At 37.5% G+C, this 27320-nt stretch overlaps 1 protein-coding gene across 1 annotated transcript in view; it reads right to left on the bottom strand.

Annotated features, from left to right (window-relative positions):
* kdm6ba (lysine (K)-specific demethylase 6B, a) overlaps positions 1 to 26934 on the bottom strand; it is a 104358-nt gene extending 77424 nt beyond the window's left edge. The window contains exons 1-2 of the mRNA XM_067401781.1: positions 26457 to 26934; positions 20496 to 20693 (exon numbers count right to left, since the gene is read on the bottom strand). The gene's annotated coding sequence lies outside the window, so the exon portion shown is untranslated. The remainder of the gene's footprint in view (positions 1 to 20495; positions 20694 to 26456) is intronic.
* Positions 26935 to 27320: the final 386 nt, after the last annotated feature.

Here is a 27320-nt window from a genome sequence, read left to right as displayed (position 1 = left end):
CATTTCCAGACGTTGTACTTTAACAAACTCCTCCTAGAGCTTTAATCAGATCAAGGTCATATTTGGTCAGTCTAATCTAAAGGCCTTTGTGACGTTAAATTTTCGAAGATCTTGAGTTTTCTCAGAAGGGCGAGTCTGTGGCGGCCTGACGAAGTTCAATGTTTCGCCATGAAACAGGATAGTTGTAGTAACTCAGGCATGCAGTGTCCAATCTGCCCCAAACTTCACATGATTCATTAGAGTCCTACCCTGAACACATCTACATGTCAATATTCAGTTACAGTCATAGCGCCACCTGCGGACAACAGGAAATTACATGTTTTACACTGTGATTAACTCCTCGTAGAGATTTAACCAGATCAACATCCATATTTGGTCAGTCTAATCTTAAGACCTTAGCGATGTAAACTGGCGAAGGTCTTGAGTTTTCGTTAAAGGGTGTGTCCGTGGCGGCCTGACAAATTCTGATGTTTCATTATGAAAGAGGAAGTTGTTGTAACTCAGGCATACAATGTCTTATCTTCTCCAAACTGCACGTTTGATAACAGTCCTGGCCTGAAGACATCTGCATGGCAATATTCAGGTATAGTCAAAGAGCCACCTGCTGGCAGCAGGAAATGTGGTGCATCAAAATGACTTTTTTAAATATTTCTTCTCTATTTATCCGCTTAAATGACTATCGCCCACAGTTCACAGTTTTCCTAAGGCCACTGGGCCACGAGGGCCCTTTCATCGCTGCTTGCAGCTTTAATTTTGTTTTGTTTTTGCGCACAAAAAGTATCCTCGTCACTTCATAACATTACTGGTTGAACCACTGTAGTCACATGGACTATTTTAACAATGTCTTTACCACTTCTCTGGACCTTGAATGTGGTAATTTCATTGTTTTCAATGGGAGATAAAAAAAAATAAAAAAAAACTCTTGGATTTCATCAAAAATATCTTAATTTGTGTTCCGAAGATGAGCGAAGGGCGTGTGCGATTTGGAACGACATGAGGGTGAGTAATTAATGACAGAAATTTCATTTTTGGGTGAACTAACCCTATAAACTCCACTGCTTTAAAAGTAGGTTATCACTCTGCTTATAATAACTAGAAAACAAGAAAAAAGGAGGGCACACACAGTAACAAGATACATGTTTTAGAGCTGGGCTTGTGCCAGAAGAGATGGAGGGAGACAGCAAGAGAGATGTAGGGAGGGAGGGATGGGGAGTGGGGTGGAGTTGAGTGCTTTGATCCAATCTACTGTATCTCATCAACATGCTCTCCACTTCAAGCTTTAACACTCCTCCTAGTGTTATTGTTTTCAGATGGATCAACATACACAAAGAAGGTTATGGTAATGTGTGTGTATTTATGTAGTGTAATAGAGAAACTGGAATCTCACTTTAGCAGAAATTAATTCTAATGGGGAAGCTCCCATTAGAGAGAGTGGCTAATATAGCTAAAAACTATTAGCAAAGGCTTCTTGGGAAAATGTGAGCAATTAGAAACACTATGATGCAACCGTTTTCCAGTTGATGTGGTCTGATCTAACATGGTTTTAGTTAAGCTGAGGTGTGTTATAATACTTTATCCTGCCAGAGCCATAGCCTTCTGTGAATTTGTGAAACTGTGGTGGGTGGACCTCTATCCCTTTAGGGGGCACGAAAATTGCGTACATTTTAAAGTTAAAGGGTTAGTTCACCCAAAATTGAAAATTATGTCATTAATGACTCAACCTCATGTCGTTCCAAACCCGTAAGACCTCCATTCATCTTCGGAACACAGTTTAAGATATTTTAGATTTAGTCCGAGAGCTTTCTGTCCCTCCATTAAAAATGTATGTATGGTAGACTGTCCATGTCCAGAAAGGTAATAAAAACATCATCAAAGTAGTCCATGTTTTTGAAGCATCTAAAATACATTTTGGTCCAAAAATAACAAAAACTACGACTTTATTCAGCATTGTCTTCTCTTCTGGGTCTGTTTTATATATCCGCTTTCACTCCACAGTGACGATGCTTCTTCATCTTCTTTCCTGTTTTAGGGCGGTTGGTGTTTTACTCCAGACAGTGACGCTGATGACGTGTTATCTAATGCGCCCGAGCTTCGTTTACAGTCTGAGGGAGACAAAATGTATTTTCGATGCTTCAAAAACTTCTAACTAACCCACTGATGTCACATGGACTACTTTGATGATGTTTTTATTACCTTTCTGGACATGGACAGTATACTGTACCTACATTTTCAATGGAGGGACAGAAAGCTCTCAGATTAAATTTAAAATATCTTTAACCTTGTTCCGATGATGAACGGAGGTCTTACGGGTTTGGAACGACATGAGGGTGAGTCATTAATGACACAATTTTCATTTTTGGGTGAACTAACCCTTTAATACACTTTGAGAGTTCAAAATTAAAAGCTCCAACCCATTATCAGTGTGCAAATTGAACAAAGAAAAAAGTCTGTGCATTGACTTGTACCTGAACTTTAAAAGGGGCTCAACCTATGGCAGTAATAGACATTTATTGTAAAACAAATGTACTGAAAAATAACTGAAACTTTCATAATTAGTTTTGTCCTAATTTCTATACTTGAAAGAGATAAACAGGTGAGCTTTTATTTTGTCGGAAACTGCAGTTGAGCTTTTATTTTGGCTTTTATTTTATTTTATTTTTGTAAACAAGTTTACAAACACGTCTCATTAGAAATACTGAAATGCTATAATCGTCAACTATGCAAACGTGAAAATAATGCGAATTGAAGGTGGGGGAAGCGAATGAACAGTGCTCTCTTCCACTCTCATTACCCACAACTGAGGTGCCCCAGAGGAAGGCACCTAAATCCCAATCGCTCCCTGGGCGACTGAACTAAATATACAGAATATTGGACATAATCAAAAGTTCAGATCTGGAGAAAAAATGTCATCAAATTAAGTCCTCAAATTACCAAAAAAAAGGTTAGTAAAAGAGACTAATTATGTCTACAATGACCTTAAAATCATGTCAATCGTTGGGGTTAGGGTAAATCTACAGAGTATTTTTAATTTAAGAACAATATAGGTGAAAAGGAAGTCCCCTTTTGGATGGCTAAGTACATATATGTGTGCTTTTGTTTTGGAGGGGGAGTGTGTGGGGCGCTTGGTTTGGGTTTAGTGCATAAAGGGGGTGACTGGGGGAAATCTTTGCCTACGTGATACTCAGTGCATAGCTCTGTGCGTGCACATACACACAGGTTTGTTTTTGAGAATTGTGGGGACATTTCATAGGCGTAATGGTTTTTATACTGTACAAACTGTATTTTCTATTGTCATATACTACCCCTACCCATCACAGGAAACTGTGAACATTTTTACTTTCTCAAAAAAAACTCATTCTGTATGATTTAAAGTCTTTTGAAAAATGGGGACATGGGGTAATGTCCTCAAAAATCACCCTCTCCTTTTAATACCTATTTCATACCCATGTCATTATACAAATTTGTGTCCTGATGTGTCACAAAAACACATGCACACACACACACACACACACACACACACACACACACACACACACACACACACACACACACACACACACACACACACACACACACACACGTATGGCTATACCATTATATTCCCATGAGAACAAAAACACAAGCACACATGTTTACAGAGACACACACAAATACCAAGCCAAAACAATTCTGCACATCACTCACACACACACTTATACACAGCATCAGAGCTCCACACACCAAAGAGCAACATTAAATATTTAGTGAATTTTTCAACATGTGCTCTATTCCCCGAGCACGTGTAGAAGTGCAAAAAAGAGAGGGAGAGACAGGAAGGAGGAAACGGGAGGGGGAGATGGAGTCAATGAGTGCAATGGGAGAGCAAGAGCGAGAGAGAGAAAAACCCAGCTGACTCTTTTCCAAGCAACTCCCCCTAGCAACAGCCCTCGCTCAGTCTGTGCCCTATTGGCCAGCTGACAGCCCGCATCACAATCCCATGCAGGACAATCAGCCAATGAGATGTCGTAATGGGCTTGAGCTGTAGGGAGAGCTAAGCTTTTTGGATTCCACATTCACCATGGCAACAGAAGCCTGGCCCTGACTTAAAGGTACCCTGCAAAAACATACACACAAACCGAAACATACGGCTACTTGTGGACACAGGGACCGTTGCTCCTTTAAGGCTATCTGATCTACAGCAGACCTACACACAAATCACAGAAAACACAAACAGATACTGTCACAGCAACAAGAAGTATTTGGATACTTAAGCTGCACTTAACTTCATTGCATTGGAAAACAAAATATCACACTCAGTGGTATTTGCACAAATGATACTAGAGCTTTTCTCTGATCTAACCTCACTTTTCTGAGCAACTTTTTCTGATGACTTCACTAACTGATCCCACTCCCAACATGATTTCTATAGTCGGTTCTCCTCAAGTTCACAGATATCCTAGAAGAGTAACCACAGGTGTAGTTCATACTTACCATGAACATTTTTTTGTATTAATTTTGATGTTAATAATTGGAAACCGAAAAGTCTTTTTGTGAAATGTTTGACTTGAGAAGTGTGGCATTAGCTTGCGAAATGTGTGACATTTTGTTCTTTCTTACAAAATATCAAACCAAGTATTCCTGCAGAGAAAATACCCTACAACAACGTAAAAATATATTTGTGGTAGTGCTGTCAACGTTAACGCATGCAATTAATTTTTTCTCAGTTTAACGAATTAAAAATATTTAATGCAATTAACGCAGCATACGTTTTTACCATCATCCTTTGACGAGCGTTCCATTATATGGTCAACCTCTTATCCATGCAAATGCTTTTAAACCATTCAAGTGCTGACTAAAGGACTTTTGTAGCTTTAAAAGAATTAATCTTATTTTAATTAATAATAATTTATGCAGTGCAGACTGTTTGATAACTTTTATGTGAGGATTGTTTTAAGTTCACTTAAATTAAGTTGTTAAATTTTTTGAAGCATAATAAATGTTAAAATTGATAACTTTTTTAGTTATACTGTAATGCTGAATGTCTATAATGGTTTAAAATTTAAAAAAAAATCTATTTCTTTGAGACATCAGTAGCTGTATTAGTATCAGAGATACTGGCCTTCATTCTTAAAAAGATGCTATTAAACAAGTATTTAAAATATACTTTTTCTACATTAATTTGGAGATTAACTGCGAAATTATAACATTATGAAATATATAAAAACTTATAAAAACTGGTTTTAATCATGATTAATCACAGAAAAAATGTTTGATTAACCCTTAAATGCATACCTTGGGTCTTTTGTGATCCAGGACGTCATTCACTAACCTCCTCGTTCATTTTTTAAAGTTAGACATCAACCTTCTTGGTATTCCTCAATCAATTCATTATAAAGAATATAACAAGAAAAAAATCATAAAATTATAAAAGAATGCCTATTTTTTGTAAAAATTGTATAGGGTCGCAAACGACCCGAAGTGTGTATGAGTGTACATATATTTTTCTGCACAACAATAATTGAATCTTAGATGACGGAATAAATGCGATTCACCTTTATTCCACAAGGTGGCAGTGTCTGATACACAATGCTGAAGTGACGACTCATTCAGACAGAAAACGAAATAATAATAACAACATGAAATGGCTCAGTGATTTACTGCAGAGTAAGTACTGAACGCAATGAAATATGACTGTAACTGTTACTGGATGGATCTGGTGAAGCTGTAAGTGATCGAAATATTGATTTTGAAGATGCTGAAAATGAAATAGTTTTGAGAATACGTTTGAGATCCCGAATGGGCTTATATTCGTGACCTGAAACATAAAACTAGCCTATTATTTGCTGAATGTACTGGGAAATGAGCTCTGACGAGGACAGTGATGATGGCATAAAACATCTGCTCAGAATGAGCCCTTTCAAGCTCCAAAAGGTAACAAAATATGATTTATTTTATTCTTCTGTAATTGTTACTCTAATATCAGAGGAGTTTTATATTATCGCGACAGGTAGAGATCCTTCCATGTTAGATATAGTTCCGGGTCGATAGAGACCCGAATATGTAAGAATGATTGGCGAAACAGTCATGCATTTAAGGGTTAATCTAGTTAATTTTTGTAATTGATAGACAGCACTGGTTTTTAGATATAGTCCCATAAGGCATTATCTATCTATCAAAATACACTCTATATTTTACATTTTTGTTTTATATATACATTTGTAATAAATATAAAAGCTAGCAAATATTTCAGAAGTAATTACAACAATTAACTGAATATTCTAAAAATGTTTCAATATACAGTACAGCGGAATATATCAGAATAATAGTGGAATGTTTTTTAATCTTTTAATCTCATAAGCACATGTGGATGCATTACAGCTCATAATGTCATCAACATGCTGAATCGTTGCATCATAAACGTGGCATTCTCTAAGATGACAACAACATCAAACTCCAAAACTATCTCCACCAATCCAGACTGCTTGCTGATTTCATCACATCCAATCATGGTGTGCATTAGCTCTCTTGAACACCCTCACAGACAAAACAAACACACATGAAATGTTTAAGACAGAGCAGGGAGGATCTTCACTGGAGAACAAAGACAGTGTGACAATCTCTTTTAAAGGTTTTAAGGACCATAAGCCTGTTACAGACTCTTATCAGAAGAAACATGCAGAGGAACAGAATAACAGAACGTGCAGTCATACGGACACGTCGTTCGATTTTGTGTGTGCTCTTTGTTCTCATCCTGAAGAGTCTGTCTCAATATTTCTCCAGTATTCTATACAGTGAGAACAAAGCTACTTTAGAACAGACATTCACAACGCAGTGCGAGTGCTCACGCTCGCTGAAGTGATCCATCTGTCACTACCCAACACGCTGTTCACACAATGTGGAGAGGCGTGTGCTCCTGTATTTTAATGGGGTACGGCCTTCAAAATTAACAACAGGTAATTAAAGTTATGCCATAACTGTCCTGTGAGCTTTGGGCTGCTGGCGGACTCCCATAACAACTGTCTAATTAAACACAACCTTAATTAAGTTCTCAATTTACAGTTATATCACGCACAGACATTTACGCAATTTGTGGCCATCTCAGTCAAATTTGTCTGAATGACATATTAGATCAGATGTATATAATGAATGTTACTGTGATTTCATACACATACATTTCATCTTACATATCATTATAAATGATTTAAAATGTGTATGAAAAAGAGACCTCGCTCTTAAAAGTGCCCCATCATGCTTTTTTGAATATTACCTTTCATGCAGTGTGTAAAATAGCTGTTTGTGAATGGAAAAAGTCTGCAAAGTTTTAAAAATCGGAATCTTTGAATGAACTGTTTTTTTAGACTCTTTAAGAAATGAGGTCATGTGCAATGTATATTATGAGAAAATTATAAAGTTTTTTGACCTTGGATGCATGTAAACCTATTGTTGGAGACTTCCAAAGCAAAATTAGAAACCACTTTTAGACATTTGATACTAGAGAATTGTTACAGACTAGTACATTTTTTCTTCAAAAGAACTCAATCTGATTTGGTAACATGAATCCAAAATGATTAAATAATTTTGAAACAAATCTCCTATTTCAGATTTTCAGTTGACTGCTCAACAAAAAGCTGTTAAGTTGTGAATGTAATATTAGCTGATTTTGTTCCAGGACACACACTGACAGACAGACATGCTGATCCGGAACTGAACATCAGTGTGAGTCTAAGCTCACGCTATCAATAAATGAGATGTCCAGAATGAGTCAAGTCACAAGTAACTACGATAATATCAAAGTCGAGTCTCAAGTATTCTAATATTGGCTATGTCGAGTCACAGGTCTTGCAAATTGGGACTTGTGTCTGACTTGAGTCCAAGTCACGAGCCTTGAGTTCACGTCTCGGCCCCCACCATCACCCGAATAGATGTCCCACATACACACACACAACATTAGATGGCTTATTATCAGAGTGACGTAGACCTGACACAAGCTCCCTGCTGTTCTGTTATTCAGCTCACAGTCTGAAGAGAGGTTAATGAGTTCTTAGAGAGAGAGAGACTGAGACTAGTTTTGTCCCTCGAGTGCAAGCAAAACAAACTCAGAACTGCATTTCCTGACAGACTGCTTACAATACACACAACACACACAAAGAAATAAAAAGATTTGTTTCAATTCGTCATTGAGCTCCACTATGTAAAACTTTCCCAGCTATTAGGTGCACAGAAGGAGCGCTGTGTACTAGCTGTACAGTATGTCTGCCTGATATTGTGTGAGGGACAATGGGTAACTGTCTTTTCTCTGACATGAAATTACTTATTCATATGTAATATTAACATCAGGGCTTGGAAAAAAGTTTTCTACTTTACCTCATGATATTTTCACAGACTCCGATGCAAAAATGTGATTAACTGAAATGTATAATTCTATATTAGTTTTACATATATTATTTAATATTTTGAAATAACAATTAACACTTTCAATGCCCAGAAAGCTACTAAAGACATATTTAAAACAGTTAATGTGACTACAGTGGTTCAACCTTAATATTATGAAGTGAAGAGAACACTTTCTGTGCACCAAAAACACAAAATAAAGACTTTATTCAACAATATCTAGTGATGGGCGATTTCAAAACACTTCTTTATGAAGCTTTGAAGCTTTACGAATATTTTGTTTTGAATCAGTGATTCGAAATAAAAGATTTGTGAAGCGTTGAAGCTTCATGAAGCAGTGTTTTGACAGTAAATACATTTATAATGTTACACAAGATTGCTATTTCAAATTAATGTTGTTCTTTTGAACATCCTATTCATCAAACAATTCTGAAAAATGTATCACGGTTTCCACAAAAAATATTAAGCAGCTCAACTGTTTTCAAAATTGATAATAATAATAATAATAAATGTTTCTTGAGCACCAAATCATGATGTTAGAATGATTTCTGAAGGATCATGTGACACAACGAATATATAGAAATATATAATAATGTATTAAAATACAGTTAGTTCACCCAAAAATGAAATTTCTGTCATTAATTACTCACCCTCATGTCATTCCAAACCCGTAAGACCTTTGTTCAGAGGATAAAAAACCTCTTGGATTTCATCAAAAATATCTCCATTTGTGTTCTGAAGATGAACGAAGATCTTGCGGGTTTTCTTTAGGGTGAGTACTTAATGACAGAAATTTCATTTTTGGGTGAACCCTTTAAAATATATTCAAATAAAAAACAGTTGTATTGCAATAATATCTCACAATATTACCACTTTTACTGTATTTTTGTTAAAACAAATGGAGCTTTGGTGAGCATAAGAGACGTCTTTCAGTGTACATTAAACACCACTTACATTTTTTAAAGAAAATGTAAACAATCAAGTAAATATATAAATTGTTTCTAACTATTCAGATATAGATACAAATGTGCTGTTATTTGTCATGCCAGAAAATACACTGAGAGAAGTAGAGAGGGGGGAAGCAAAGACAGACAACTAAAGAAAGAGACAGAGGGAGAGAAGTGGACAGGCCATGATTGATTTCACTGGCTGCAGCAGCATCTGGGTAATGTCTGTTTGTGTCGGGGTTAAGCAGGGGACATGTGTATGTGTATGTATGCAGCGTTCACTGTCAGGCTCTGGTTCTTGCACAGTCAAATTCTGGCAGCGTTCTTGATAAAGTGGCATGGAAGCATCAGAGTAAATTACAGTGGTGTTTTAACGTGATCACAAAGCAGTCAGTCTCTCCTCCATCTTCTAAGTGTTCTGTCTCTCTCTCTCTGTCTTTCTCCCCGTTAGGGCCTCTTGAGCACAAAGGCCTGGTACACAAAGAGCTGAGAGCAGTGACTGCGTGTGGGGTGGGGGTGGGCTTTGATTAGCTTTCATTCAAAAGAGGTGGAGGGCGAAGAGGAGGTTTTGATTTTTACATCCCTTCATCACCTTCCCTCACTGAACATGGGAAAGAGAATGAACATTCATGATGATAAGGGGAAGTTACTAAAGAAATAGTTCACCCGAAAATGAAAGTTTACTTGTGTGACTTTCTGTCTTCAGTGTAACACAAAAGAGATGTTTCGCAGAATGTCCCGTGTTCTGCTTTCCATTAAGACAGCGCTTCTCAATCTTTCTGACTTTTAAAGATGATATTTGAAGAAGACTCAAGATATTTCTGTTAGCTAATTTTCAAACTTTTGTATTCACAGAAATTAAGAGTGGCAAGATAAAATAATTTAATTAAATGATCAAATATTTATAAAAATATTAAATTATATTAACAATATAACATTTACCAATAATTAAATAAAATAATTGTAAATTATTTAAACAATACAAATGACAATCACAGAAGTTTCAATAACTGAATGTTTTTCAGGTAAGACATTTTTTATTAATTATTTACATGACTTTTGTGATTACAGGGTTTTTAAAGGGTTTTTCTACCCAATAAAATATTTTAGACTTTGACAATAAAAAAAAACTAACAAAAAAAAAAAAACATGTTTGTTATAGAAATGTCCATGACTTTTTAAGATTTTACTAATTTTCATGACTTTTCCATGTCTAGAAATCACACTTTTAAACTTCCTCATATGGTTTCCAAGACTGTGGGAACCCTGGTTCTTAATAGACTTGCTGTAGTAGTTGGTGTTACACCATGATCCGCCATACAAGATTACATTACTTGACCACTGCCCCCACTGTCATTCTGCTTTTTTTTTATAGCAATAAAAAACATTCAATCCAGTTAGACAATGGACGTTACAATTATAAACTGAAAGTGTCTGCTCTGCTCCATACAGCACAGTGTAGAGCCCTGCACGGGCCACAAATCTAGGTCCTAGCCTGGCCCAAGATGCTCAGGCCCTAGCCTGGCCCCTGTCCGACAGCTTGTCAGAATTTTCGGCCCGAGCCTGACTGGAGCCCTTCTTTTTCCCCTCCCCATAACGCAGCCTTTGTTGCAGCCATTCAAATGTTCAGTTTTGTTTTTAATTGCAAAGTAGTTGTAATCCTTTTCGTTTCTTTATTAAGTTAATTTAGAGAAATGTGTGGAGCACTTCTTTGTTTGTAAAGTTAAAGTTTCTGTTTCTTAAAGTGACGACTGCAGCGGATGACAGTAAGTTGATCGACCACATTTGATCGATTTAGACTCTCAAATCAACACTTGTCTTACCTACAATAAAAGCCATAGACATAAAACACTAATATAGACATATCACAATGTTAGTTTAAACGTCTATTAGCACTACCACAGTAAAAAGCTTTAGATTTTTGACAAGCTGAGGCAGGCTGCTATGCTGTTCGCAACAGCGTGCGGAAGGAAAAAAACAAAACAAAACTGGCTATACATTAAAAAAAAAAAAAAAAACTTGCAGGTTGTCTTACCTTACACCTAGCTATGGATCAAAAATCAAGGCTTCACCACAGAACATGGTCATTAATAATTTCAAACAAAAAAAGGAAACAACATGCCAGAAGAACACTCTCATATAGGCTAGAGAAAGAGAATCGTGGACAAAAAGCACAGCATCCGCATTGGAAAGTTTTAATTAGGGATGCTCATAATTGACTGGTTAACTGTTAACCAAGAATTTTGACCAAGTAATACTTCACTTAGACAGTTTAAAAACAAACTATAAACACATAGCTATAGACAACAAATCCTATAAAAGGTACACGGTAGCCTATTCAGAACAGAACGATAACGAAAAATAAAAGAACACATCGCCAGCTCTCCAATTCGGCACAAATCCAAATGTTTCCATATTCGCGTTGTATTTGAATTCTAAACTAGAGTCTCCGAAATGAGATGCAGCTATGGTCTCGTGTTGTTTCCGCCAGCGCAGCACTATGTATATGTTTGTTTTACCGTCATCCGCTTCTCATGGTTTATTTTAATTAATGGATGTCCAAAGTATTAAAAGAAGGACAATCCTAAAACAGGCCTGAGCAGAAATGGGCTTGGGCAGAAATGCAGGGCTCTAGCACAGTGCAGCAAGAGTCAGATTTTACTTATCATGTGACGAGTAAGGAGAGATGAGATGACTGACAAGACGATGGCAGAGGATTTGGCTCTGGACGTCATTGACAAATATCTTAAATTGCAAAATGTTCGGTCAGTACCGCTGCTCCCTATACACAGACACTTGATAATGAATATAAAGGCAAAAGTTAAAAGCAAGTGCATGACAGGTGTTGAGGGAATTAATTAAAATCTGATGTATATCATTAGCTAATATCTTATTATTTTAATGTATATTTTTAAATCATTTTATGCTGTTTTTGAGGCCCCCTAGTGGGCCCTGACTCCCTGATTCAGAACCATCAAGTGAAAGAAGACGGATGCTGTTGAGCATCAAAAAGACAACAAAAAATAAAGACAATTGCTTTCCATTTGTGCTGTTGGCCAAGTTGTTAGACACACTAGATGTGTTATTTAACCCTCGGGTTAAAGATACTCCTTCCCCCTCTGTCCCTTCATTCCCGCAGGGCCCTCTGCACCTGCATTCCTCTCTCTTCTCTTCCTTCTTCTCATGGTTAGCTGGGCCTCAGGCATACATCACTTCCTCTGTACAGAATCATTCACACACAGACCCAGAAACCCCTCAGGACACACAGAACATATACACACAGGGAAAATTCATGTGTACCTGTCAAACTGAACACACACACACACACAGATTCTATCCATACAAACAGTCAAACTTACATAAAGGATGAAGTCTCTCTCCCTGCCAGTCATCTCTTCAGTTTATTCATGCTTCTCAATCAATCTCACACACTCTCCTCTTCAGTACCACTGGGGAGTCAGTCATCACACACACACACACACACACACACACACACACACACACACACACACACACACACACACACACACACACACACACACACACACACACACACACACACACACACACACACACACACACATCCTTCAGCAGGTGGGCTGAATGTGTGACATCAGCCCCTTGATTCCTCTCAGAGTGACATCATGTTCTTTTCTCCACGCTGAGAGGAGGTGTGCACAGGATATCTACCCACACTCATTCCTACAGCTTACTCAGCTAATATTGCCGTTTTTTGGTTTCTTTCTCTTCCTTCCTTCCTTCCTTCCTCTCTATCCTTCTGTCAAGACCACATAATAAAAGTTAGTCGTTGATGGACATGACTGATAAAAAGACAGAAAATGTGCCAAAATTGACATGCTTGAATGTAATAGCAAAATAACATCTATCTATCTATCTATCTATCTATCTATCTATCTATCTATCTATCTATCTATCTATCTATCTATCTATCTATCTATCTATCTATCTATCTATCTATCTATCTATCTATCTATCTATCTATCTATCTATCTATCTATCTATCTATCTCAGAAAACAACAGTATAATCAGATATTTTCTAAAACAAGGCTGGAAATAAAAGCACAGTAAAATAATGGAGGAGGAAGTGAACAGAAGTTTTTATTTTTTTTATTTTTTATTTTTTTTTATGGTTACGTCCCACTGATGTCCAGCCTTGGGAAGAGTTATGTGTCATTCAAGACATTCAAGGAGAGAGTCATGTGCATGTATGTGCAAAGGTGACACTGTGAAGACGGTGCAGAAATGGCAGGTGATTGACAGTCTTGTCATGGTGATTGATACAATGTCCTGATAGATGCATGACACCATACATTTACCAGAAACACTGCAATAACTCTTTTTCACAATCTAATTCACTTCACCCTGCTGTAAGGCCCAGTCCAGATTCAATAGCTTCCTGTTTAATCCACAGATGACACATTCATCTCTCCATTCATGAAGGACACACTTTCTCAGCACCTTACATTTCACTTATACATCACCACATACTGGCTTATTCAAACTCTACAATCCTCTTTCAGATAATATACCAGCACAAACATTATGAGCCACAAGAAATTCCTTCTTTGGCCAATGACACACGGACTTACGCTATAATTCCAGTTGTCTTCATATCTCCAAACAGTCTTTAGTTTGATCAGATTTATAAAAGACAGACACGCTGTACCGAGTCTTTCCGAAAACAGCCGAGCGCCGGGAGGCGTGCCGTGTGAGCGGAGCTAAAGAGTGACGAGCAAGCGCAGCTTTTGCGTAGCGATCATCTGCAAGCTATCGATGGGGAGCTAAACAAATGTATTTAATCACACACAATACACCATCGCATTATCCCTGGATAACTTTTGAATCGCTATAATGAATATAGGGCACAGTGAAAGATGAATAATGAATTTATGAAATCACTGTGTTCGTGTTGTTTACATTATATGCACTTAAGCACCTATTGCCAACAAAACAGACATTTGATGCAGTTTTACTCACTGCCTGTGGTTCATTATCGCTGTGACCGCTCAAATGATCTGTAAATCCAGTGTCGAACTGGGCTTGGTTTATGAAACCATAATCACCGATCCTGAGGGCTTGAGCAGCCATGGAAAACAAGCGATATTCTCCATTTATTTTAACCAATAAAAAATTGATCGCAACTATCAGACACGACTTTATCCTTATTTTGATAGTTAATTTAAGGCGATTTCTATGGTTATTTTAATGACAAATATCGAGAGCGCATCAATGTAATGCGCGTGCGCAAATCTCTCAGCTCAACTTAACACTGGGTTCTTTGGGAAGCAAGATTATCTTTCCCTCACAACCAAAAACACACTTCTTTGGTGACATTGTTGATATTGTGGCAAAGTGACAAATCATTCTCGAGCAAGTTCTGTGCAGCACTGCCGATGACTTCCGTAACCTGAACGAAGCACGTTGATGGGCGTGCTCTTGCTCTCTCGCTCCGGTCGATCTGTGCGCTCTTCCAGGAGAAGTGCCTGTACAAGGAATTCCACCCTTTTTTACGTAATAAAGGGCCATGCTCAAAAAAAACTGTCTGAAGTCTGTGAGAAATCTGAAATTTTTGGCACAGAAATACTCCGTTATGCGTCCAACTCATTTTTTAAAACTTTGGCCATGTTTAGCATAAGAATCCAACTCTTTAATAGTGTAAATAATTCAGAATACATGAAATAGCTTTACCATTTACCTAACTTGGCTTTGACTTGTAATTTTGGTTACATATAACTTTTTATAATAATAATTCATACAACAAAGTATTTAAATGAATTGCTTCAACTTAAAAAAAAAACAAAACAACAACAAAAACATTACTTAGTTTAATATATCATATATTTGTTTGCTGAGGTAAACTGTAGTCTTGTCATGAAATGTAATATTTTATAGACAATTTGATGTCAGAAAGTCTTTTAAAGGTGCCCTAGATTCAAAAATTGAATTTACCTCGGCATAGTTGAATAACAAGAGTTCAGTACATGGAAATGACATACAGTGAGTCTCAAACTCCTTGTCCCTGTTTCCTCCTTCTTATGTAAATCTCATTTGTTTAAAAGACCTCCGAAAAACAGGCGAATTTCAACATAACACCGACTGTTACGTAACAGTCGGGGTGTACGCCCCCAATATTTGCATATGCCAGCCCATGTTCCCAAAATTATGAAAGGCATTAGACAAGGGCAGAACGTCTGGATCTGTGCACAGGTGAATCAACAGACTAGGTAAGCAAGCAAGAACAATAGTGAAAAATGGCAGATGGAGCAATAATAACTGACATGATTCATGATAACATGATATTTTTAGTGATGTTTGTAAATTGTCTTTTTAAATGTTTCGTTAGCATGTTGCTAATGTACTGTTAAATGTGGTTAAAGTTACCATCGTTTCTTATATTTATTCACGGAGACAAGAGCCGTCACTATTTTCATTATTAAACACTTGCAGTCTGTATAATTCATAAACACAACTTCATTCTTTATAAATCTCTCCAACAGTGTAGCATTAGCCGTTAGCCACAGAGCATAGCCTCAAACTCATTCAGAATTAGGGGTGTAACGATACACTCAGCTCACGATATGGTACGTATCTCGATACGGAGTTCACGATACGATACGTATCACAATATTTTGAACAAAATGAAACTGAAATTCAAACAAGATTTATTCAAAAAACATTAACAAATTTCAATAATTTTCCTTGTTGTACATACAAGATCACATTTCAAGGTTTAATAAAAACCTTCTGTATTCAAATCAACAGCTGAATAGGTCTGTCTGTCACTGAAAAAGAATGTTAAATTTAACATGAACTTAGAATTATGAATAGGGGCCGTTCACATATCGCGTCTAAAAATGCGTGGAAGGCGCGGCCGCGCCACTTCTCCTTTCCAAAGCACTTGCGCTCCAGTGGTGTCGGTCGTTGCTATGCAACCATGAACTGCGATCTCGAAGAGTATCAGGAAGTTTCTGCAAAGGATAAATGATTTCTAGCCCTTGCATTAGCTTTACTACTAGATATATTTATGGAGATAAGATATAAAAACCACCCTTAACAGCTATTGTCAGCTGTTCGGCTGAGCTTTTGATGTTTTGTTTACGGAAAGGCCGAAGCTGATCGGTTGATTCTTGTCACACGACCTGCGGTGCGCTTGCGGCATTCTGAAAGAGAATTGTACATCTCGAGGCGCCTGGAAAACGCACCTGTGGCACTGCGGTAAGGGAAAGCCTCGACTTTTCTCACGCGACCAAGCAAGAGACTGACGCGAGAAACGTTTAAACCTGCTTGCAAGATTCAATGTGTGCCCGAAACACTTACTGAACTAGAGAGCTGATGGAGACACACCATTTATATGCTGTGACAACCGTCTTCCCTCACTCCCACCTTGCAGAGTAGGTCACGTTGGCAGCTTAACCAATAAGATTAGACTGCCGTCATATCGTAAAAACCATCACTCTACGATGCATATCGTAACATTTTTGCATCGCGAAATATCGTACTGCGATAAATCGTTACACCCCTATTCAGAATCAATGTAAACATCAAAATAAACACTGTACTTACGCGATTAGACATGCTGCATGACGAACACTTTGTAAAGATCCATTTTGAGGGTTATATTAGCTGTTTGAACTTTTTTGTGTTGTTTAAGGCAAGCGCGAGCTCTTGGGGCGTGGAGCACCAGATTTAAAGGGCCACACACCCTGAATCAGCTCATTTCTAATTATGCCCCAAAATAGGCAGTTAAAAAAATGAATTTAAAAAAATCTATGGGGTATTTTGAGCTGAAACTTCACAGACACATCCAGGGGACACCTTAGACTTATATTACATCTTTTAAAAAAAGTTCTAGGGCACCTTTAATGCATGGCTCTTGGCCAGATTAAGCTACAACATGCAGCAAATTTCTACGGATATTCAAAACATTGGCTTGTGTGGCTCTAAACATTGGCTTCTAACAGAGAACAAAGAACAGAACAGAGCAGTTGTTGTGAAAGCTACTGATATGCACAATATATACTTTGTGGTACTGTTAACAGAAAAGCAAGTAATTGCTGGTCTTCCCGTTTCCAGCACTGGTTTCTACTAGGGGTGTAACGGTACACAAAAATGACAGTTTGGTATGTACAACGGTATTGAAGTCACAAAACAGGAATCCATGAGAGCTCTTTGAATGGTTTATATCATTAAATAAATCAATCACTGTAATACTAATCCCAGACTGCACTTAGAGACCTCGCAGAACACCAGCCAATGGAAGGCAGCTGAGAGGTAATCAAACAGTATCAGTTCTCCTCTAATGGCACAACAGCAGCAGAAATTAGACTTAAAAGCCAAAGCCATGAATCTATCATCAACATCTCCATTGCTGCACATCAACACCATCATATACAATACTGCGCCTCCACAAACACACAGAAGAAAACACCATCATGCACACTGTATGAGCCTCATAAAACCCTCAATTCTTCATATTAATATTCTCAATTTGACTTTATTTTAAACTCTTTTTAAACCATTAAAAAGACACTGAATGAAATACAGGTTACAGGTTAAATATAACTTAAGCTCCATGGACAGCATCTGTATCCGTCTATCAATTACCACCGAAAATAATGTTGACTTGTTTCTCAGTTTAATGTCCTTAACATGGAAGTCTAGCAAGTGTCCAAGTGTTAGTTACAGCACACTTAAATTATTGGTGACTGAGTTGTCTTGATTGTCCTATTAATGTGGGACTCATTATCTAGGTGGATGAACTGGTTGTGTATTCTTGTGGTTTCCTCCATCCTGGTCATGACAAAAGTTGAAAGACTGGATTTACAGTATCTCACAAAAGTGAGTACACTCCTCATATTTTTGTAAATATCTTACTATATCTTTTCATGTGACAACACAGAAGAAAAGACACTTTGCTACAATGTAAAGTAGTGAGTGTACAGCTTGTATAACAGTGTAAATTTGCTGTCCCCTCAAAATAACTCAACCCAAGTGAAAATGTCCAAATTGGGCCCAAATTATCAATATTTTGTGTGGCCACCATTATTTTCCAGCACTGCTTTAACCCTCTTGGGCATGGAGTTCACCAGAGCTTCACAGGTTGCCACTGGAGTCCTCCATGACGACATCACGGAGCTGGTGGATGTTAGAGACCTTGCGTTCCTCCACCTTGTGTTTGAGGATGCCCCACAGATGCTTAATAGGGTTTAGGTCTGGAGACATGCTTGGCCAGTCCATCACCTTTACCCTCAGCTTCTTTAGCAAGGCAGTGGTCATCTTGGAAGTGTGTTTGGGGTCGTTATCATGTTGGAATACTGCCCTGCAGCCCAGTCTCTGAAGGGAGGGGATCATGCTCTGCTCATTCATGGTTCTCTCAATGAACTGTAGCTCCCCAGTGCCGGCAGCACTCATGCAGCCCCAGACCATGACACTCCCACCACCATGCTTGACTGTAGACAAGACACACTTGTCTTTGTACTCCTCACCTGCCACCACACACGCTTGACACCATCTGAACCGAATAAGTTAGTCTTGGTCTCATCAGACCACAGGACATGGTTCCAGTAATCCATGTCCTTAGTCTGCTTGTCTTCAGCAAACTGTTTGCAGGCTTTCTTGTACACAATCTTTAGAAGAGGCTTCCTTCTGGGACGACAGCCATGCAGACCAATTTGATGCAGTGTGTGGCGTATGGTCTGAGCACTGAGAGACTGACCCCCCACCCCTTCAACCTCTGCAGCAATGCTAGCAGCTATTTCCCAAACACAACCTATGGATATGATGCTGAGCACGTGCACTCATCTTCTTTGGTTGACCATTATCAGGCCTGTTCTGAGTGGAGCCTGTCCTGATAAAGCGCTGTATGGTCTTGGCCATTGTGCTGCTGCTCAGTTTCAGGGTCTTGGCAATCTTCTTATAGCCTACACCATCTTTATGTAGAGCAACAATTTTTTTTCAGATCCTCAGAGAGTTCTTTGCCATGAAGTGCCATGTTGAACTTGCAGTGACCAGTATGAGAGAGCGAGAGCGATAACACCAAATTTAACACATTTAACTCCCTACTCACACCTGAAACCTTGTAACACTAACAAGTCACATGACACTGGGGAGAGAAAATGGCTAATTGTGCCCAATTTGGACATTTTCACTCAGGGGTGTACTCACTTCTGTGGCCAGCAGTTTAGACTTTTAGACATGGCTGTGTTGAGTTATTTTGAGGGGACAGCAAATTTACACTGTTATACAAGCTGTAAACTCACAACTTTACATTGTAGCAAAGTGACATTTCTTCAGTGTTGTCACATGAAAAGATATAATAAAATATTTACAAAAATGTGAGGGGTGTACTCACTTCTGTGAGATACTGTAATTCGCACAGATTAGGTAGGCAATTTATTTTACCAGTTTCATGCTGTAATGTAAAATATAATCTTCAAACAATGTGATAGCTGAATATTTTTTAATATTTTGTTTTATTGATATTGTATATACACTAAAGTCTGGGGTTAGAGTTTTTTTTGTGAAAGAAATCAATTCTTTTATTCAGCAAGGGTGCACAAAAAAGTGACAGGAAAGACATTTATATTGTTACAAAAGATTCCTATTTTAAATAAATGTAGTTCTTTTGAACTTTGTATTCATCAAAGAATGCAAAAAATAAAATAAAAAAATGCATTACGGTTTCCACAAAAAATATTTAGCAGCACAATTGTTTTCAACATTAGTAATAATCAGAAATGTTCAAAATTCAGCTTTGATGTCACAGGAATAAATGATATTTTAAAATATATTTAAATAGAAAAATAATAATATGAATAATAATATTTTTACAAAATTTTAGTTTTACTGTATTTACAGCCTTGGTGAGAATAAGAGACTTCTTTCATAAACATTAAAAATTGTACTGACCCCAAATTTTTGATAGTGTATGTTTTTGTTCATTTTTACAGACACAGACAACACAAAATTACAATTATTAAGATGACAGAACCAAAAAATTATTTTTAAATGTAGCATCAGGCCACCAGCAAATATTTACTGTTCACTATAAACTCCTGGCAAAACACTTTCCTGAAACAACCCAGGGATTAATACAGTGAACTACTTTGTGTATTATAGGAGACAACTTAATCTTCAACAATTTCATGCCAACTGACCTCTGTCCCATCATCCACTCCGGCCACAGACAGAATCCAGCCATCCCATTGGTCCACATGATGTGTGTCTTGATCGCTCTCTCCCATTGGCAGATAGAAGGCACTGTGAGTGTTTCATTGGATCTGTGATTCATAGACTTGTCCAGACTGATGCTCATGTTGGCCAACCAAATTTTAGCCATGGTGAAACAGCAAACTCTGTAGAAGGTGAAAATAATGTTATTTAAAATACTTACACATGTTGATGTTGTTCATTTAAAAAATCTTGAGGATTTCATGTCACGATATTACCACAAAAAAAAAAAAAGAAAAAGAAAGAAAAAAGACGTGTAAATTAATATTATAGTCTGTAAGTCATGTCTTTAGATTTGCACTGAACATTAAGTGGTGACAATACAGTACCAAACTGTTTCTTGTATTTTTGACTGTTTTAATGGCCTCTAGCTTAAAATAACTCACTGCACAAAATTTGCTGTGGTCAGCATAAATCATGTGCTTATTGCAAGTATTTCATACTTTTTTCTTGCCATTTGAGGATGTACATTAGAGCTGCATGATTCTGGATAAATTGAGAATCACATTTTTTTTTCATTTCAAAATGAGGTCACGATTCTCCCACAATTCTGACAACTAAACAAAACAACATGTAATTTACTAGAGGTTCTAACAAAATATTAATTTCTGTAATGCATTTAAAATGTTTGGAAAAAAAAACAAAAAAAATTCAATTTATTCAATGTTCCACTCATAAATACTTCACTTGTTTCATTACTGGATGAATCAGTGTTTTTGAACAAATCTCTTGATTGAATGATTCAATGAGAAATATTTTTTTAACAGTCATTTGTCGCCACCAACTGGTGTAACAATGTAATAGATTCAGTTATTTGCTCTATTTTGAGCACTTCTGGAGACATCAAGTGTTTATATCCGAACTATAAAATTTAACCCAGTTCTTATGTGATAATATGAATATTTGTAAAAAAAATAATTATACTGTCTGGTTGAAAAGACTGTTCGTGAAGCTGTTTCGTTCCTATACATAACACTTGCTCTCTCTGGGTCAGCGACAGCATCAACACAGATTTGAATGTGATTTTGTAAAAATGATAATCGTTGATAATCGTGCATCTCTAGTGTACATATTGGCATCTACTAAATAACAACTTCATTTGCACCAAAGCTGAAGCGATTTATTGGACGCATAGTCTAGACCAATAATTGTCCTATTTATTTTGCTATCATAACTTATTTGCATTAAACAGTTTTCGCCTTGCTGTCCACAACAACATTGTGACTTAATCGTTGGTCGTGACCCACTACTTGAGAACCATTGCACAAGTGTACACAACTTAAGCAACTTTCTGTGTAATTCCAAGATGTGCTCACATGATCATCCGCACTGGCATGTTTGGTTTGTCTTCATGTTTGGCATGAAGAAACAGGCTAGAGTTTTGTACTGCCAAACACAAAGGAATCTGAACAACCTTCATTTTCTGAGCATGTGCTGCCATCTAGTGGAATGAACAACACAGAGATGTTCCCTTAATGGTAATATAAAATAACATATACATTCAAAAAGAAAGTGATGCTGAATTGGTAAAGCAACCTTTTAAAATGTAGGGACAAGGAGTAGGAGAGGTCAGCTTAAACCACTTATCTGAGCAGAAACAATAATTCAAGTTATACCATAATTCATTTTTCTCAATACTAACAAGACAGAAATAAATGTTCTCTCTAAACATTTACAGCTCACAATAATAACACATCACATCAGCAATAATACAAGCCCAGCAAACCTGCATTAGACTACTAACATGTGAGGTGTTAGAGGGACATGAGAGCAGTGCGACAATCCTTCTCTGAGGCTTAGGGCAGGGTGAAGTTGTTGAAACAGGGATTGTGGCTGGTTTGGGATGGTTGCTAGGTGGAGTGAGGTTACCGGAGTTCAGGTAGCAAGTATGGAGGGTGTGTCAGTAATGTAAGACACATCAATGCTGTTCAGATTTTCTGATACAAATCGCATAGAGACATTGTATATATAGTGTATTGATGATACAATATGAGAAATAAGAGATGGGTTTTATTTATGCAAATTTGCTAATATTTAAAAAGTTTTTTTTTTTTTTTTTTTTTTTCTTTCAAAAAGTTATTTGTGTGATTGTGAAATTCAACAGTGAAATTAGAGCTGCACGATTCCAGATAAAATAGATTCAGAATTCTCCCAAATAAACAATAACATGTAATTTACTAGAGGTTCTGACAAAATATTCATTGCTGCAGTCTAATTGCTGCAGTCTATTTAAATGTTTAATTAATTTTTTAAAAATCAATTTGAATTAATGATTAAATGTCTCATAAATACTTAATTTGCTTCATTACTGGATGAATCAGCATTTTTGAACAAACCTCTTGAATGAATGATTCAACAACACTACTGGTGTACAACACCACCTACTGGTGTAACAATGTAGTGATACAATCTTTCTTTCAAGCATCATGTTTCAAAAGGTGATTTGCCCTGGTTTGATAGCTTCTGTAGACATATATGTGTTTATATACAAACTATAAACTTTGATCCTACTACTTTTGTGATCATTTGAATTATTGTAAAACAGAAATAATGATTCTGGATACACTGAGTATCATGTTTTGTTTTTTTCATATAGTGATCACAGGTGACCCTTCGCCTGGAGTTTGATTGACAGGCGATCTAACCAATCATAACACAGAATCCGCCATTTAGTCCGACAAAGCAGTCAGGGGAGTTAGCAGATTAACGTTGGTGGACTTGAACTTGAAAAATTATGTGTACTGATGACTTTCTTTGGTTGAAATGTGGTTCATTTATGTTTATTTGATGCTATAAATGAACTAGTAAGAAGAGATGATCGGTTCATGAGCTGCTTGAATTGAGGCACTACAGCAATCTATCACGACACATTAAAGAGCCACAAAACAGTATTTATTGTTTAAATTTCTTTAAAAATTACAAAATTTGAGACTTTGTTTCATATCAAAAGTAACCTGCTCTGTCTTGTCTGTCGATACATTGTCAGTGTCCTCTTTGCTCCGTGATGTATTTTTCACTGCGTGAGAACATGATGTGTGGAGTGAGAGCGGCATGGCTTGTCGGACATAGCAACAGTAACTAAAGGAGGCGGGTCTTTGCGAACAGACAACAAAACAAAATAACATGTCATTTACTAGAGGTTCTGACAAAATGTTAATTGCTGCAGTCTATCTAAAATGTTTAATTAATCTGAATTAATTATTTTACAAAAAACAGTTTGAATTAATGATTCAATGACTCATAAATCACTTGTTTCATTACTGGATGTATCAGTGTTTTTGAATGATCTAATCAATCATTTTCTGAAGTGCCAACTTACTTTCAAAAAGTGATTTACTCTATTTTGATCGCTTCAGTGTTTATATACCTACTATAATCTTTTATCTCAGTACTTCTGTGATAATTTGAATATTTGTAACGCAAAAATAATGATGCTGTGTGGTTGAAAAGCCTTTTTTTGAAGCCGTTTCATACCTAGATTGCCTAACCGCCTGGGTTAGTGGCTGTGCAAATGCAGATTTAAATGTTCCTCTGTGATTTTGTCAAAGGTTAAACAGACATGGCTGATTTGTTGCCATTTAGGAATGAGATTGTGTGGGTGTTTGAATTGAGATCACGATCTTTTAACAATTAATCATGCAGCTCTAAATTATACTGGTTGAAAAGACTTTTGAGAAGCTGTTTCATACTTATGAAACTGTAGCTGGGGTATCCAGAGCCCCAGTGCAGGCTGTTGCTGTTTGCCCCCTTGAAATCTCATTCCGGGGTGGTTCAACAGACGTGGCCGAATTGTTGTCATTAAGGAATAAGTTTGTCTGGGTGTTGGAATCGAGATCTTTCAATTAGTCATGCAGCTTCAAGTGAAATCAATGAGCATTCATAAAAATACTCATTTTGAGTCCGTCTAAAGCTTCAAGACTGTTGTTACAACAGTTCTGTAAAACAACCTCAGCTGAGGATAACGTGACCCAAGTCTGTTCTGAGAGGTTCCCAGAGATCAGGGCACGGCTAACTGTATATAAAGATAATCATCATCATGTGTAGTTGGGACAACTTTTAAAATCTGGTTCCTGAGGCAAAATAAGTTGAGAATTACTGAAACTAATGTGCAAGTCGGAAATATCGTAACTACAAGTGAAGTCCTATTTATGAGTTGGAAAAGTTGCAGAGATGGACGTTGGTGTTGATTTTAAACTTGACGGAAACACTGATTTATAATGTAGTTTGTATCACATAATACAGCAATAACCTATAGAGATCACTGAGTGGAAAGCAAGTCTGTAGAGAATTATAATGAAGGATTTTAAAAATCTAATACTTCCTTACTGCATAGTATGTGAAAATCCCATGAGGCCATAGGAAGGGGATTTATGATTGGCAGTGAAGTGACTCTGGCATGTGACAGTAACATCATGGCGGATGTAGTATGTTTAACAGTTCAAAATCATTCAAAATCAAATGTAGTACCTACTCAGACAGTAAGCGATTTCGGATGCAGCAAAGGTTTTTTGTTTTTATTTTTGCTTGATCTTATTTTTCCCAAAAGTACCAGAGGTTTAGACTTCATACTGATACCTATAGGCCAGGATGCATCGAGTTTGTTCAGTAACTGCTGCCTCTTTACAGCAAAGCTGTTTGTTTCTATTTTCTGCCTCATACCACACATAATAATGGCTGTCGTTTACATTCAGTCAGTGCTAACAAATTTTCGCACATTTCCTTTAGTGTGGTGGCTGTGGCCTCATTGTGTTCACGGCACACTAAGCACTGAAAGTGCTAAATTAAGTTTAGTAAAAATGTTATAATTAACTCAGTCAATTACATGACACAACTGGTCATGTTAAGTCACCAATGTGACCCACTCCATGTAGAATAAACGACCAGCTTTTTCTATTAGATTGATATTACTGGAGTTTTCACCTCCATAAATAATAATAAATAATGTAAATCATTTTTAAACATATTTATCAAATAGAACTATTGATATGTGCCAAACTTCAATTGGAAAAAAAAATACCGAGTGTACTTTTAACTAACCGCCGCCATGACCCTTCCTTCCCAAAAGCGTGGCAGCTCTAGAAAGCTCTGAGGGGAGGCGCTTTAGCGGTGCAGCAGCGCCCCCCTGCGGTCATACAAGGAAAACACAGGAGGGAAAAAGGGGGCGGCGACGCACAGTCAGCAGCAGTAGAAAGGAAGAGAAAACAGAAAAAAAAAATTCAAATGTTCTTCCTGGAAAATCTCTGATCCCGCCACAACTTCACCACATGACATTTCCGAGAGAAAATGCGACACTCTAAAGCGCCCACAGTCAGGCCCAAATCTCATTCATCGATTATCTGACATTTCATTATTTAACTATGTGAAACCCTCACATTCACAAACGTTTATAACAAATGGGAGTTTTGCATTCATCATTAATTAAAATATAAAATAAAAATTATATATTATATATATATATATATATATATATATATATATATATATATATATATGCATGTATAAATGTATATGTACTGTGCTATATTACAAATAGTATTTCTAAAACAGACGATTACATAATATTAAACTCCCACAGTCTTCCCGGTTCACATTAACTGTGATCTCACTCGTATTTCTGGTAAAGGGTGGGCAACTTTATCCACCACTCATATGGAAACCTTCACTCACTTTCAGTTTGCAACCATCACATAATGCCTGTTAATTTCATCAACCTGTGAGGAAATTAAAGGCGGGAAATGATCACGTTTCCGACACGTTTCTTCTCATTTCACACCTAGTGACTCATGGCAACATAATACGGCTATTATTAGAATACAACAGGCGTAAGATGCCCGATCCATATGCAGTGTTTACGTGGTGCATAAAGTCCAGAAAGTGTCTGTCTTTACCTGCTAATGCACGAAGAGTCAAACTGGGAGGTGGCTTCTTCTCCTCGCATGTCCTCATTGTAAAAATGCAAGCTAAAAAAGCAACTGCGCAGTTGCTTTCGTCTCGTGCTGTGAATGAACGCCGCAGAGCGCGATCCGTCAGCACCTTCATCATGTCATACAGGAGGATATTTGAATCGCACACTGTAAAATGTCGGCGCAGCTGCGTTATGAAACCACTGTAAGAGGAGATGATGTGACACACACATCAGCGAGCAAAATTGTTCCAGAGTCTTCTCCTCCAAAACGCACGCGCCCATCTCACGACTCCTCTCTGGTCTCGTAATATGATGGCCAAGCGAGGATGGTACCACGGCGCGAGACCCTCATGTCCACACACGAGTTTCATCTGAGGAGGAGATGTGCGTCTGGAAATTGCGCAGTTTTTAATCCGCTGCAAACGCAGGCACTCCCCTCTCTCTCCCTGTTTTCCTCTGCACTCTTTCGAGCTGCTGCTTCCCCTTCTCTTCTTCTTTCTCCTCCTCCCAAGTACTCGTTTTCCCCCCTCATGCAGGTTTATTTTCGGTGGACGAGTCTCTCTTGGACCCGCACCGCCCCGCCTCCGTTTCTCCCGGACGCTCAAGACTTCCAAATTCCACCATCACTCACTCCGTCTGAGCAGGGAGCAGCGTGTCCGTTCCCAGCGCTGCTTTGAGGGATAATGTGGGGCTGGTAGTGTTGATGGGGATATATTGATTTTGTGTCATCTCTATTGAATTAACCCTTCTATTGTCTTCAGGTCATTTATGATTTTTCTCCCTCCCGCTAAAAAAAAGAAGAAGCTGGAAATAGGGTTTGTGACAAGAGTATCTAAACAAAAACACA

The sequence above is a fragment of the Chanodichthys erythropterus genome, chromosome 11 (assembly GCF_024489055.1).
Source record: "Chanodichthys erythropterus isolate Z2021 chromosome 11, ASM2448905v1, whole genome shotgun sequence".
In the NCBI taxonomy this organism is placed as follows: Eukaryota; Metazoa; Chordata; class Actinopteri; order Cypriniformes; family Xenocyprididae; genus Chanodichthys; species Chanodichthys erythropterus.
This window is presented reverse-complemented; position numbering and strand designations above follow the sequence as displayed.